The sequence below is a fragment of the Loxodonta africana genome, chromosome 12 (genome assembly GCF_030014295.1).
Source record: "Loxodonta africana isolate mLoxAfr1 chromosome 12, mLoxAfr1.hap2, whole genome shotgun sequence".
Taxonomy (NCBI): Eukaryota; Metazoa; Chordata; class Mammalia; order Proboscidea; family Elephantidae; genus Loxodonta; species Loxodonta africana.
In genome coordinates this window covers 57,359,832-57,371,658 of record NC_087353.1, presented here as the reverse complement: position 1 = coordinate 57,371,658, position 11,827 = coordinate 57,359,832, and positions in this window count along the sequence as shown.

Below are 11,827 nucleotides of genomic sequence, written 5' to 3'. Positions count from 1 at the left end.
GGTAAATAATGAGGTAACCACAAAGGAGACAAACTAGCCTACTCATCAAAATAAAATACAAGAAAAAAATACATACTTAAAAGAAACAAAATCAACAACAACAAATATGAGGAAAGGAGACTATATAATCAGCACATAAAATTAAGTGGGAAAAAGAAACTGTCAACACACACAAAAAGACATCAAAATGATAGCACTAAATTCATAAAAAAAAATTCATACCTATCCATAATTTCCCTGAATGTAAATGGGCTAAATGCACCAATAGACAGAGAGTGGCAGAATGGATTAAAAAACAAGATCCGTCTATATGCTGCCTACAAGAGACACACCTTAGACTTAGAGACACAAACTAAAACTCAAAAGAATGGAAAAAAATACATCAAGCAAACAACAATCAAAAAAGAGCAGGAGTGGCAATATTAATTTCAGACAAAATAGACTTCAGAGTTAAGTCCACCACAAAGGATAAGGACACCGTATAATGATTAAAGGGACAATACACCAAGAAGATATAACCATATTAAATATTTATGCACCCAATGACACAGGGCTGCAAGATACATAAAATGAACTCCATCAGCATTGAAAAGTGAGATAGACAGCTCCACAATAGTAGGAGACTTCAACTCACCAGTTTCGGTGAAGGACAGGACATCCAGAAAGAAGCTGAATAAAGACATGGAAGATCTGAATGCCACATCAACCAACTTGACCTTGTAGACATATACAGAACACTCCACCCAACAGCAACCAACTATACTTTCTTTTCTAGTGCACATGGAACGTTCTCTAGAATAGACCACATATTAGGTCATAAAGCAAGCCTTAGCAGAATTCAAAACATTGAAATATTACAAAGCATCTTCTATGACCATAAGGCCATAAAAGTAGAAATCAATAATAGGAAAAGAAATCAAACACTTGGAAACTGAATACCCTGCCCAAAAAAGACTGGATTATAGAAGACATTAAGGATGGAATAAAGAAATTCAGAGAATCCAGTGAGAATGAAAACACTTCCTATCAGAACCTTTGGGACACAGCAAAAGCGTGCTCAGAGGCCAAGTTATATCAATAAATGCACACATCCAAAAAGAAGAAAGGGCCAAAATGAAAGAATTATCCCTACAACTTGAACAAATAGAAAGAGAGCAACAAAAGAAACCCACAGGCACCAGAAGAAAACAAATAATAAAAATTAGAGCTGAACTAAATGAAAAAAAAAAAACAGAAAAACAATTCAAGGAATTAACAAGACCAAAAGTTGGTTTTTTAAAAAAATTGACAAACCGCTGGCCAAACTGACAAAAGAAAAACAGGAGAGGAAGCAAATAACCCAAATAAGAAATGAGATGGGCGCTATTACAACAGACCCAACTGAAATTAAAAGAATCAAATTGTTCTGTAACAAATTTGAAAACCTAGAAGTGGATGAATTCCTAGAAACACACTACCTACCTAAACTAACACAAACAGAGGTAGAACAACTAAATAGACCCATAACAAAAGAAGAGATTGAAAAGGTAATCAAAAAACTCCCACCAAAAAAAAAAAGCCTTGGTCAGGACAGCTTCACTGCAGAGTTCTACCAATCTTTCAGAGAAGAGTTAACACCGCTACTACTAAAGGTATTTCAGAGCATAGAAAAAGATGGAGTATTACCAAACTCATTCTACGAAGCCACCATATCCCTGATACTAAAACCACGTAAAGACACCACAAGAAAAGAAAAATTGTAGCCAATAGAATTCAACAACATATCAAAAAAATAATTCACCATGACCAAGTGGGATTCATATCAGGTATGCAGGGATGGTTCATCATTAGAGAAACAATTAATGTAATCCACCACAGAAATAAAACAAAAGACAAGAATCACATGATTTTATCAATTGATGCAGAGAGGGCATTTGACAAAGTTCAACACACATTCATGAGAAAAACTCTCAGCAAAATAGGAATAGAAGGAAAATTCCTCAACATAATAAAGGGCATTTATACAAAGCCAACAGCCAACATCACCCTAAATGGAACAGAGCCTGAAAGCATTCCCAGTGAGATCGGAAACCAGACAAGGACGCCCTTTATCACCGCTCTTATTCAACATTGTGTTGGAGGTCCTACCCAGAGCAATTAGGCTAGATAAAGAAATAAAGGGCATCCAGATTGGCAAGGAAGAGGTCAAAGTATCTCTATTTGTAGATGACATGATCTTATACACAGAAATCCCTAAGGAATCCTCCAGAAAACTACTGAAACTAAGAGTTAAGCAGAGTATCGGGATACAAGATAAACATACAAAACTCAGTTGCATTCCTCTACACCAACAAAAAGAACATCAAAGAGGAAATCATCAAATCAATGCCATTTACAGTAGCCCCCAAGAAGATAAAATACTTAGGAACGAATCTTACCAGAGATGTAAAAGACTTATACAAAGAAGATTAAAGTACACTTCTGCAAGAAACCAAACAAGACTTACAAAAACACACCTTGCTCATGGATAGGAAGACTTAACATTATAAAAATGTGTATTCTACCAAAAGTAAAAATGCAATTCTGATCCAAATCCCAACGACGTTCTTTAATGAGATGGAGAAAGAAATCACCAACTTCATATGGAAGGGAATGAGGCTCCGGATAAATAAGGCATTACTGAAAAAGAAGAACAAAGTGGGAGGCCTTACTTTACCTGATTTTAGAACCTATTTTACCCCCACAGTAGTCAAAACAGCCTGGTACTGGTACAACAACAGATACCTAGACCAATGGAACAGAATTGAGAATCCAGACATAAATCCACCCACATATGAGCAGCTGATATTTGACTAAGGCCCCAAAACAGTTAAATGGGGAAAAGACAGTCTTTTGAACAAATGGTGCTGGCATAACTGGATATCCATCTGCAAAAAATGAAACAAGACCCATACCTCACCCCATGCACAAAAACGAGCTCAATATGGATCAAAGACCTAAATATAAAATCTAAAATGATAAAGATCATGGAAGAAAAAATAGGGACAACTTTAGGAGCCCTAATATATGGCATAAACAGTATACAAAACATTATAAAGAATGTAGAAGAAAAACTAGATAACTGGGAGTTCCTAAAAATCAAACACCTATGCTCATCCAAAGACTTCACCAGAAGAGTAAAAAAGACTTACAGACTGGGAAAAAGTTTTTAGCTGTGACATTTCCGATCAGTATCTTATCTCTAAAATCTACATGATTCTGCAAAAACTCAACTACAAAAAGACAAATAACCCAATTAAAAAATGGGGAAAAGATATGAATAGACACTTCACTAAAGAAGACATTCAGGTAGCTAACAGATATATGAGGAAACGTTCACGATCATTAGCCGTTAGAGAAATGCAGATCAAAACTACAATGAGATTTCATCTATTAATCCAATAAACACAAAATAATAAATGTTGGAGAGGCTGTGGAGAGACTGGAACACTTCTACACTGCTGGTGGGAATGTCAAATGGTACAACCACTTTGGAAATCGATTTGGCTCTTCCTTAAAAAGCTAGAAATAGAACTACCTTATGATCCAGCAATCCCGCTCCTCGGAATACATCCTAGAGAAATAAGAGCCTTTACACAGATATATGCACAGCCATGTTTATTGCAGCACTGTTTACAATAGCAAAAAGGTGGAAGCAACCAAGGCGCCTATCAATGGATGAATGGATAAATAAATTATGTTATATTCACACAATGGAATACTATGCATCGACAAAGAGCGGTGAGGAATCTGTGAAACATTTCGTAACATGGAGGAACCTAGAAGGTATTATGCTGAGTGAAATTAGTTTCAAAAGGACAAATATTGTATAAGACCACTATTATAAGAACTTGAGAAATAGTTTAAACTGAGAAGAAAACATTCTTTTGTGGTTATGAGAGGAGGGAGGGAGGGAGGGTGGGAGAGGGGCATTCACGAATTAGATGGTAGATAAGAACTAGTTTAGGTGAAATGAAAGATGACACACAATACGGGGGAGGTCAGCACAACTGGACTAAACCAAAGCAGTTTCCTGAATAAACTGAATGCTTCGAAGGTCAGTGTAGCAGGGGCAGGGGTTTTCGGACCATGTTCAGGGGACATCTAAGTCAATTGGCATAATAAAATCTATTAACAAAACATTCTGCAACCCACTTTGAAGAGTGGCATCTGGGGTCTTAAACGCTAGCAAGCAGCCATCTAAAATGCATCAATTGGTCTCAACCCACCTGGATCAAAGGAGAATGAAGAACACCAAGGACATAAGGTAATTACGAGCCCAAGAGACAGAAAGGGCCACATGAATCAGAGACTACATCATCCTGAGACCAGAAGAACTAGACGGTCCCCAGCTACAACCAATGACTGCCCTGACAGGGAACACAACAGAGAACCCCTGAGGGAGCAGGACAGCAGTGGGTTGCAGATCCCAAATTCTCATAAAAAGACCAGACTTAATGGTCTGACTGAGTCGAAAGGACCCCGGTGGTCATGGCCCCCAGACCTTCTGCTGGTCCAGGACAGGAACCATTCCCAAAGCCAACTCTTCAGACATGGATTGGACTGGACAATGGGTTGGAGTGGGATGCTTGTGAGGAGTGAGCTTCTTGGATCAGGTGGAGACTATGTTGGAATCTCCTGCCTGGAGGGGAGATGAGAGGGTGGAGGGGGTTAAAAGCTGGTGTAATGGACAGGAAAAGAGAGAGTGGAGGGAGAGAGTGGGCTGTTTCATTATGAGGAGAGTAATTGGTAGTATGTAGCAAGGTGTATATTACTTTTTATGTGAGAGACTGAATTGATATGTAAACTTTCACTTAAAGCACCATAAAAAAAAAATAACCTCATAAAAAAAGAACTATAGGGGAAAGTACTTTCTTAAAATTAATACTTACTGAGTGCAATTTACTATTGTCCAGCACTATTCGAAGCCCTTAATATGTATCAACTCATTTAAACCACAGGTATAAATCTGTTGAAACCGAAAAAATAAAAAGTGTTTGGATCTACTTCTCAGGTATAGCTGACAGAGAAATCAGGAGGTGAAGTTGACTCCAGGGGTTTTGGCCTGGGAATCAAGAGTTCAGTTTGACATATTAAGTTTGAGATGATTGAATAGGCATATAGATACGCGTTACGGTAGTTCTGGGAAGAGATCTGGTCTTGGATCCGCAATGGTTTTACCTTGAATTTGTGTCTTGTTTCCCTAAGTAGCATGCACGCTTCTACACCAGCACAGTGTCTTGATCATAGGTAGAGGCTCTGCATAAAAAAACAGATATTTTCTAAAAATTTCTCAGGTGAAGAGTAATTCTACTTCTCTGTTCATTACACAGTGTCACCACTGGTCTATGCAAGATTTCTCTTGTTTTATTCTGTCTTAATTTCTTTGACTTTTATTTCCAGTCCCCACTTTCATGCCCTTCCACTCTCTCATAGCCACCTACTCTATCTAATGTGTTTAATATGTGTTTGGATGCATATGTATCCTCGTAAAACACATGACATTGCTTCATGTATGCAACTGTTTTAAATTCACATCACTGGTACTGCGTTATAGCTCTTTTTTTTTTTAAATAATATTTTATCATGTTTAAGGTGAAAGTTTACACAGCAAATTAGGGTCCCATTCAATAATTTTTATACACAAATTATTCAGCGATATTGGTTACTTTTTCACAGTGTGCCATCATTCTCATTCATTCTGTTCTGGTTGTTCCATCTCCAGTAGTCTAGTTTCCCTGCCCGCTTACCTTCTTATCTTTGCTGAAGAGTAATTTTTGACCATTTGGCCTCATACAGATGATTTTTTAAAGGAGCTGATTACTCATGGGTGATATTCTTTGTTTTACGAGCCACTCTTTTATTTAGCAGAAGGTGTGTGCTATAGCTCTTATCCTGTTCCTTACGTTTTAACTCCTTTTCACAAGTTTTTCCTGATGTTTTTAAAGATATATCCACGTTGTTATATGCGCTAGTTTAGTGTTTCTAACGCTGAATATGAATCTATCATATTTTACTTATTCTAGTATAGATGAACATATAGTTTACCTTTAATTTCCAACCACACAGAAAATGCTGCAGTGAGCATTCATGTACATATTCCTTTATATATGTCTATCATATATACATATATACACACATATATACAAATATACACACACATACATAAACACACACACATACATAAACACACACACACATATATATGTATATAGGTGTGTGTGTATATGTGTGTAAAATGATGGGTAAAAATTACGCACATATTAATAACTACTGATTGCTCCAAAGAAGCTTTAATAATCTACACTCCAACAAGCTATGAACAGAAGTGCCTGACTTCCCCATGAACTAGCCAACACCTAAGATTATCATATTTTCTAATTTATGCCAATCTGATGGGTGTAAAATGGTGTCTCTCTTTAATTTGCATTTCTCTGAATACTAGTGAGGTTGAACATTTCTTTATAAATTCATGTTAGCCATTTTTATTTCTCCCATGAATTGCCTATTCATACCTTTTGTCCACTTTTCTTCTTTATTTTTAGTAGTTCTTGGCGTAGTCTGGCTATGAGTTGGATTCAACTCGACAGCAATGGGTTTGTTTTTTGGTTTTTTTTTCTATAGTCTAGATAAACTTCACCAGTTGAAGACATTGTAAATATTTTCTCTAATTTAGTCTGTGCTGTCCTTTGTTGAACAAAGACTTAATTTTTACAGAATCACATTAATACATTTTCTGCCTTAAACTTGGCTTATGCCTTTAGACTTTTGTTTAAGAAGTCCTTTCCAATCACGAAGATTCAAATATATCCCATTTTATTTCCTTCTGATAGTTTTATCTTTCATGTTTAAGTTTTTAATTCTTCTGCAGTTCACCATTGTGCACGGTGTTAGGCAGTCATCCAACTTAATTTTTTTAAAAAGCAATTAAGAGTCTTATTTCTCCCTTACAAAAAGGAAATTCAGAGATAGATAATTGACTGTTTTCTGTTAAGAATTTTAACACATGTATAGATTTGTGTAACTATTAAAACCCACTGTCCTCGAGTCGATTCTGACTTATAGCAACCTTATAGGACAGAGTAGAGCTGCCCTGTAGAGTTTTCAAGGAGTGCCTGGTGGATTCGAACTGCTGAGCTCTGGGCACTTAACCACTACACCACCAGGGTTTCTTGTATAACTATTACCATGTTCAAAATACAAAACAGTCTAATCACCCCCTCCTCATCTCACTTGTGCTGTCCTTTTATTATGGTCAGCTTCTACCCATCCATTTACTCTGGCAACCACTAATCTCTTCTCCACCCTGGTTTTGACTTTTTGAGGCTATCATATAAATGGAATCATACTTTATGTAACTTTTGAGACAGGCTTCTTTTACCCAGTATAATGCCTGTGAGGTTCATGCAAGTGGTCGCATGCATCAAAAGTTTGTTTCTTTTTATTGCTGAGTAGTAGTCCTATATGGGTGTATGACAGTTTATTTATTTATTTTTAATCTTTTCATCTGTTGAAGGGCAATTGGGCTGTTTCCAGTTTTTGGTGATTATGAACAGAACTTCTATAAATATTTGTGTACAAGTTTTTGTGAAAACCTAAGTTTTTCATTTATCTGGGGAAGATACCCAGGAGTAGGATTGCTGGATCGTAACTGTAAGTGTATGTTTATCATGTAATGGATTGCTTTCGTGTGGCCTTTCTTGCCATGGTCTTGTAACTCCCACCAAGATGATTGGGTAGGACTGTGTAATAGGGTAATGTGGCCCACCAAAGGGGTTGGTCAATTTTGCCATCCTGCTGGGTTTGAAATGACCTACCCCAGAGGCAGGAAAAAGAGAATCTCACCACGGCCAAGGAAGATCCCTGCTCTGAGAAGCTCCTGGAAGCAGGAGACTAAGAGAAAGAGCAAGGTGTAACCCTGAAGATGGTGAGAAGTGGTGGCAGGAAAGACCTGGCAGCAAGAGATGGCACAGTGGTCTTCCTGGCCCACGGACAGAGAAAGCTGAGTGCCTTTGGGCAGAGGCCAAGGGCCAGAGAGAGGTGTGCCTGTGAGTATGGCTGGGAAGAGGCTGTTGATTGAAGAATTGTATCCTTCAGTGTTCCTGACCCTGAACTGTAACCTGTTGTTAGATGCTGTTGAATTGGCTCCGACTCATAGCGACTCTACGTACTATAGAATGAAACACTGCCCAGTCCTGTGCCATCCTCACAATTGTTGATATGCTTGAGCCCATTGTTGCAGCCACTGTGTCAATTCATCTCATTAAGGGTCTTCCTCTTCTTCGCTGACTCTGTAATTTACCAAGCATGATGTCCTTCTCCAGGTACTGATCCCTCCTGACAAGATCTCCAAAGTATGTAAGACGTAGTCTCGCCTTCCTTACTTCTAAGGAGCATTCTGGTTGTACTTCTTCCAAGACAGATTTCTTCATTCTCTAGCAGTCCATGGTATATTCAATATTCTTCACCAACACCACAATTCAAAGGTGTCAATTCTACTTCGGTCTTCCTTATTCATTGTCAAGCTTTCGCATGCATATGATGCAATTGAAAATACCATGGCTTGGGTCAGGCGCATCTTAGTCTTCAAGGTGACATCTCTACTCTTCAACACTTTAAAGAGGTCTTTTGCAGCATATTTGCCCAACACAACACATCATTTGATTTCATGACTGCTGTCCATGGGTATTGATTGTGGATCCCAGTCAGATAAAATCCTTGACAACTTCAATTTTTTCTCTGTTTATCACGATGTTGCTTATTGGTCCAACTGTGAGAATTTTTGTTTTCTTTATGTTGAGGTGTAATCCATACTGAAGGCAGTGGTCTTTGCTCTTCATCAGTAAGTGCTTCAAGTTCTTTTCACTTTCAGCAGGCCAGGTTGTGTCACCTGCGTAATGCAGGTTGTTAATGAGTCTTCCTCCAATCCTGATGCCCCGTTCTTCTTCGTACAGTCCAGCTTCTCGGATTATTTGCTCAGCATACAGATTGAACAGGTATGGTGAAAGGGTACAACCCTGACGTACACCTTTCCTGACTTTAAGCCACACAGTATCCCCCTGTTCTGTCTGAACAACTGCTTCCTGATCTGTGTACAGGTTCCTCATGAGCACAATTAAGTGTGCTGGAATTCCTTTTCTCCACAATGTTATCCATAACTTATTATGATCCACACAGTCGAATGCCTTTGCATAGTCAAGAAAACACAGGTAAACATCCTTCTGGTATTCTCTGCTTTCAGCCAGGATCCATCTCACGTTAGCAATGTTTCACGTCCTCTTCTAAATCTGGCTTGAATTTCTGGCAGTTTTCTGTTGATATACTGCTGCAGCCGCTTTTGAATGATCTTCAGCAAAATTTTACTTGAAAGTGATGTTAATGATACTGTTCGATAATTCGGTTGGATCCCCTTTCTTGGGAATAGGCGTAAATAAGGATCTCTTCCAGATGGTTGGCCAGATAGCTGTCTTCCAAATTTCTTATCATAGATGAGTGAGTACGTCCAGTGCTCCATCCGTTTGTTGAAACATCTCAATTGATATCGTCAATTCCCGGAGCCTTGTTTCTCGCCAATGCCTTCAGAGAAGCTTGGACTTCTTCCTTCAGTACGATCAGTTCCTGATTGTATGCTACCTCTTGAAATGGCTGAACATCAACTAATTCTTCTTGGTATAATGATTCTGTGTATTCCTTCCATCTTGTTTTGATGCTTCCTGTGTCGTTTAATATTTTCCCCCATGGAATCCTTCGCTACCGCAACTCGAGGCTTGAATTTTTTCTTCGGTTCTTTCAGCTTGGGAAATGCTGAGTGTGTTCTTCCCTTTTGGTTTTCTATCTCCAGCTCTTTGCGCATGTCATCATAATACTTTGTCTTCTCGAGCCACGCTTTCAAATATTCTGTTCAGTTCTTTACTTCATCGTTTCTTTCTTTTGCTTTAGCTACTCAACGTTCAAGATTAAGTTTCAGAGTCTCTTCTGACATCCATTTTGGTCTTTTCTTTCTTCTTCTTAATGACCTCTTGCTTTCTTCATGGGGGATGTCCTTGATGTCATTCTACAACTCTCTGGTTTTTGGTGTTGTCAGTGTTCAACGTGTCAAATCTATTCTTGAGATGGTCTCTGAATTCAGGTGGGTTATACTCAAGGTTGTACTTTGGCTTCCGTCAACTTGTATTTTCTTTAATTTCAATTTGTACCTGCATATGAGCAATTGATGGTCTGTTCCACAGTCGGTCCCTGGCCTTGTTCTGACTGATGATAATGAGCTTTTCCATTGTCTCTTTCTATAGATGTAGTTGATTTGATTCCTCATCTGAGGTCCCCGTGTATAGTCACCGTTTATGCCAGTGAAGAAAGGTATTTATGATGAAGAAGTTGTTGGTCTTGAAAAATTCTATCATGTGATCCCTGGCATTGTTTCTAGCACCAAGGCCATATTTTTCAACTACCAACACTTCTCTGTTTCTAACTTTCGCATTCCAATCACCGGTAATTATCAATGCATTCTGATTGCATGTTTTATCAATTTCAGACTGCAGCCACTGCAGCAGCTGATAAAAATCTTCTATTTCTCCATCTGTGGACTTAGTGGTTGGTTCATAAATTTGAATAATATTCATATTAACTGGTCTTCCTTATAGGCATATGGACATTACACTATCACTGACAGCATTTTACTTTCGGATAGATCTTGAAATGTTCTTTTTGATGATGAATGCGATGCCATTCCTCTTCATGTTGTCATTCCAAGCATAGTAGACCATATGATTGTCCAATTCAAAATGACCAATACCAGTCCATTTCACTAATGCCTAGGATATTGATGTTTATGTGTTCCATTTCATTTTTGACAATTTCCAATTTTCCTAGATTCGTACTTCATACATTCCATGTTCCTATTATTAATGGATGTTTGCAGCTGTTTCTTCTCATTTTGAGTTGTGCCACATCTGCAAATGGAGCTCCCTAAAGCTTGACTCCATCCATGTCATTAAGGTTGACTGTCCTTTGAGGAGGCGGCTCTTCTCCAATCATCTAAGTGCCTTCTAACCCGGGGGGCTCATCTTCCAGTGCTGTATTGGACAATGTTCCGCTGCTATTCATAAGATTTTCACTGGCTAATTCTTTTCAGAAGTAGACTACCAGGTCCTTCTTCCTAGCATGTCTTAGTTTGGAAGCTCAGCTGAAACCTGTTCTCCGTGAGTGACCCCCTTGGTATCTGGATACTGGTAGCATAGCTTCCAGCATCACAGCAACACAGAAGCCCCCACAGTATGACAAACTGACATACTAACAAACCTCATAGTTGTTGAGTATAGTCTGTGAGTTCTGTGTGGCCATTGCAATCAATTATTGGACCAGCAGAGAAGTAGAGAGCTCATTGGGAGGGGTGGTTGGTGTCAGAATTGGTAAAGATAGCAGGGAGAGAAGGTATGCCTGAGACCTCTGCCTCAGGTATCAGCCTTGGGCTGTTGATCTTGATTCTCCTTATAAGGACATTTCTACTCTGTCACATGGGGTCACTATGAGTCAGAATCAACTCAAGAGTACCTAACAACGACAACAAGTGTTTCATGTTATATAAGTACCACAGTTTGTTTAGCCATTCACCCATTGACTGACATCTGGGCCATTTATAGTTTTTGGCTATTATAAGTAGAGCTGTTAGGAACATTTGTGTATAGGCTTTTGTATAAACATAACCTTTTATTTCTTTGAGATAAATGTCCAAGAGTACAGTTGCTGACTTGTATGGTAACTGCATATTTAGTTTTACAAGAAACTGTCAAACTATTTTCCACAGCGACTG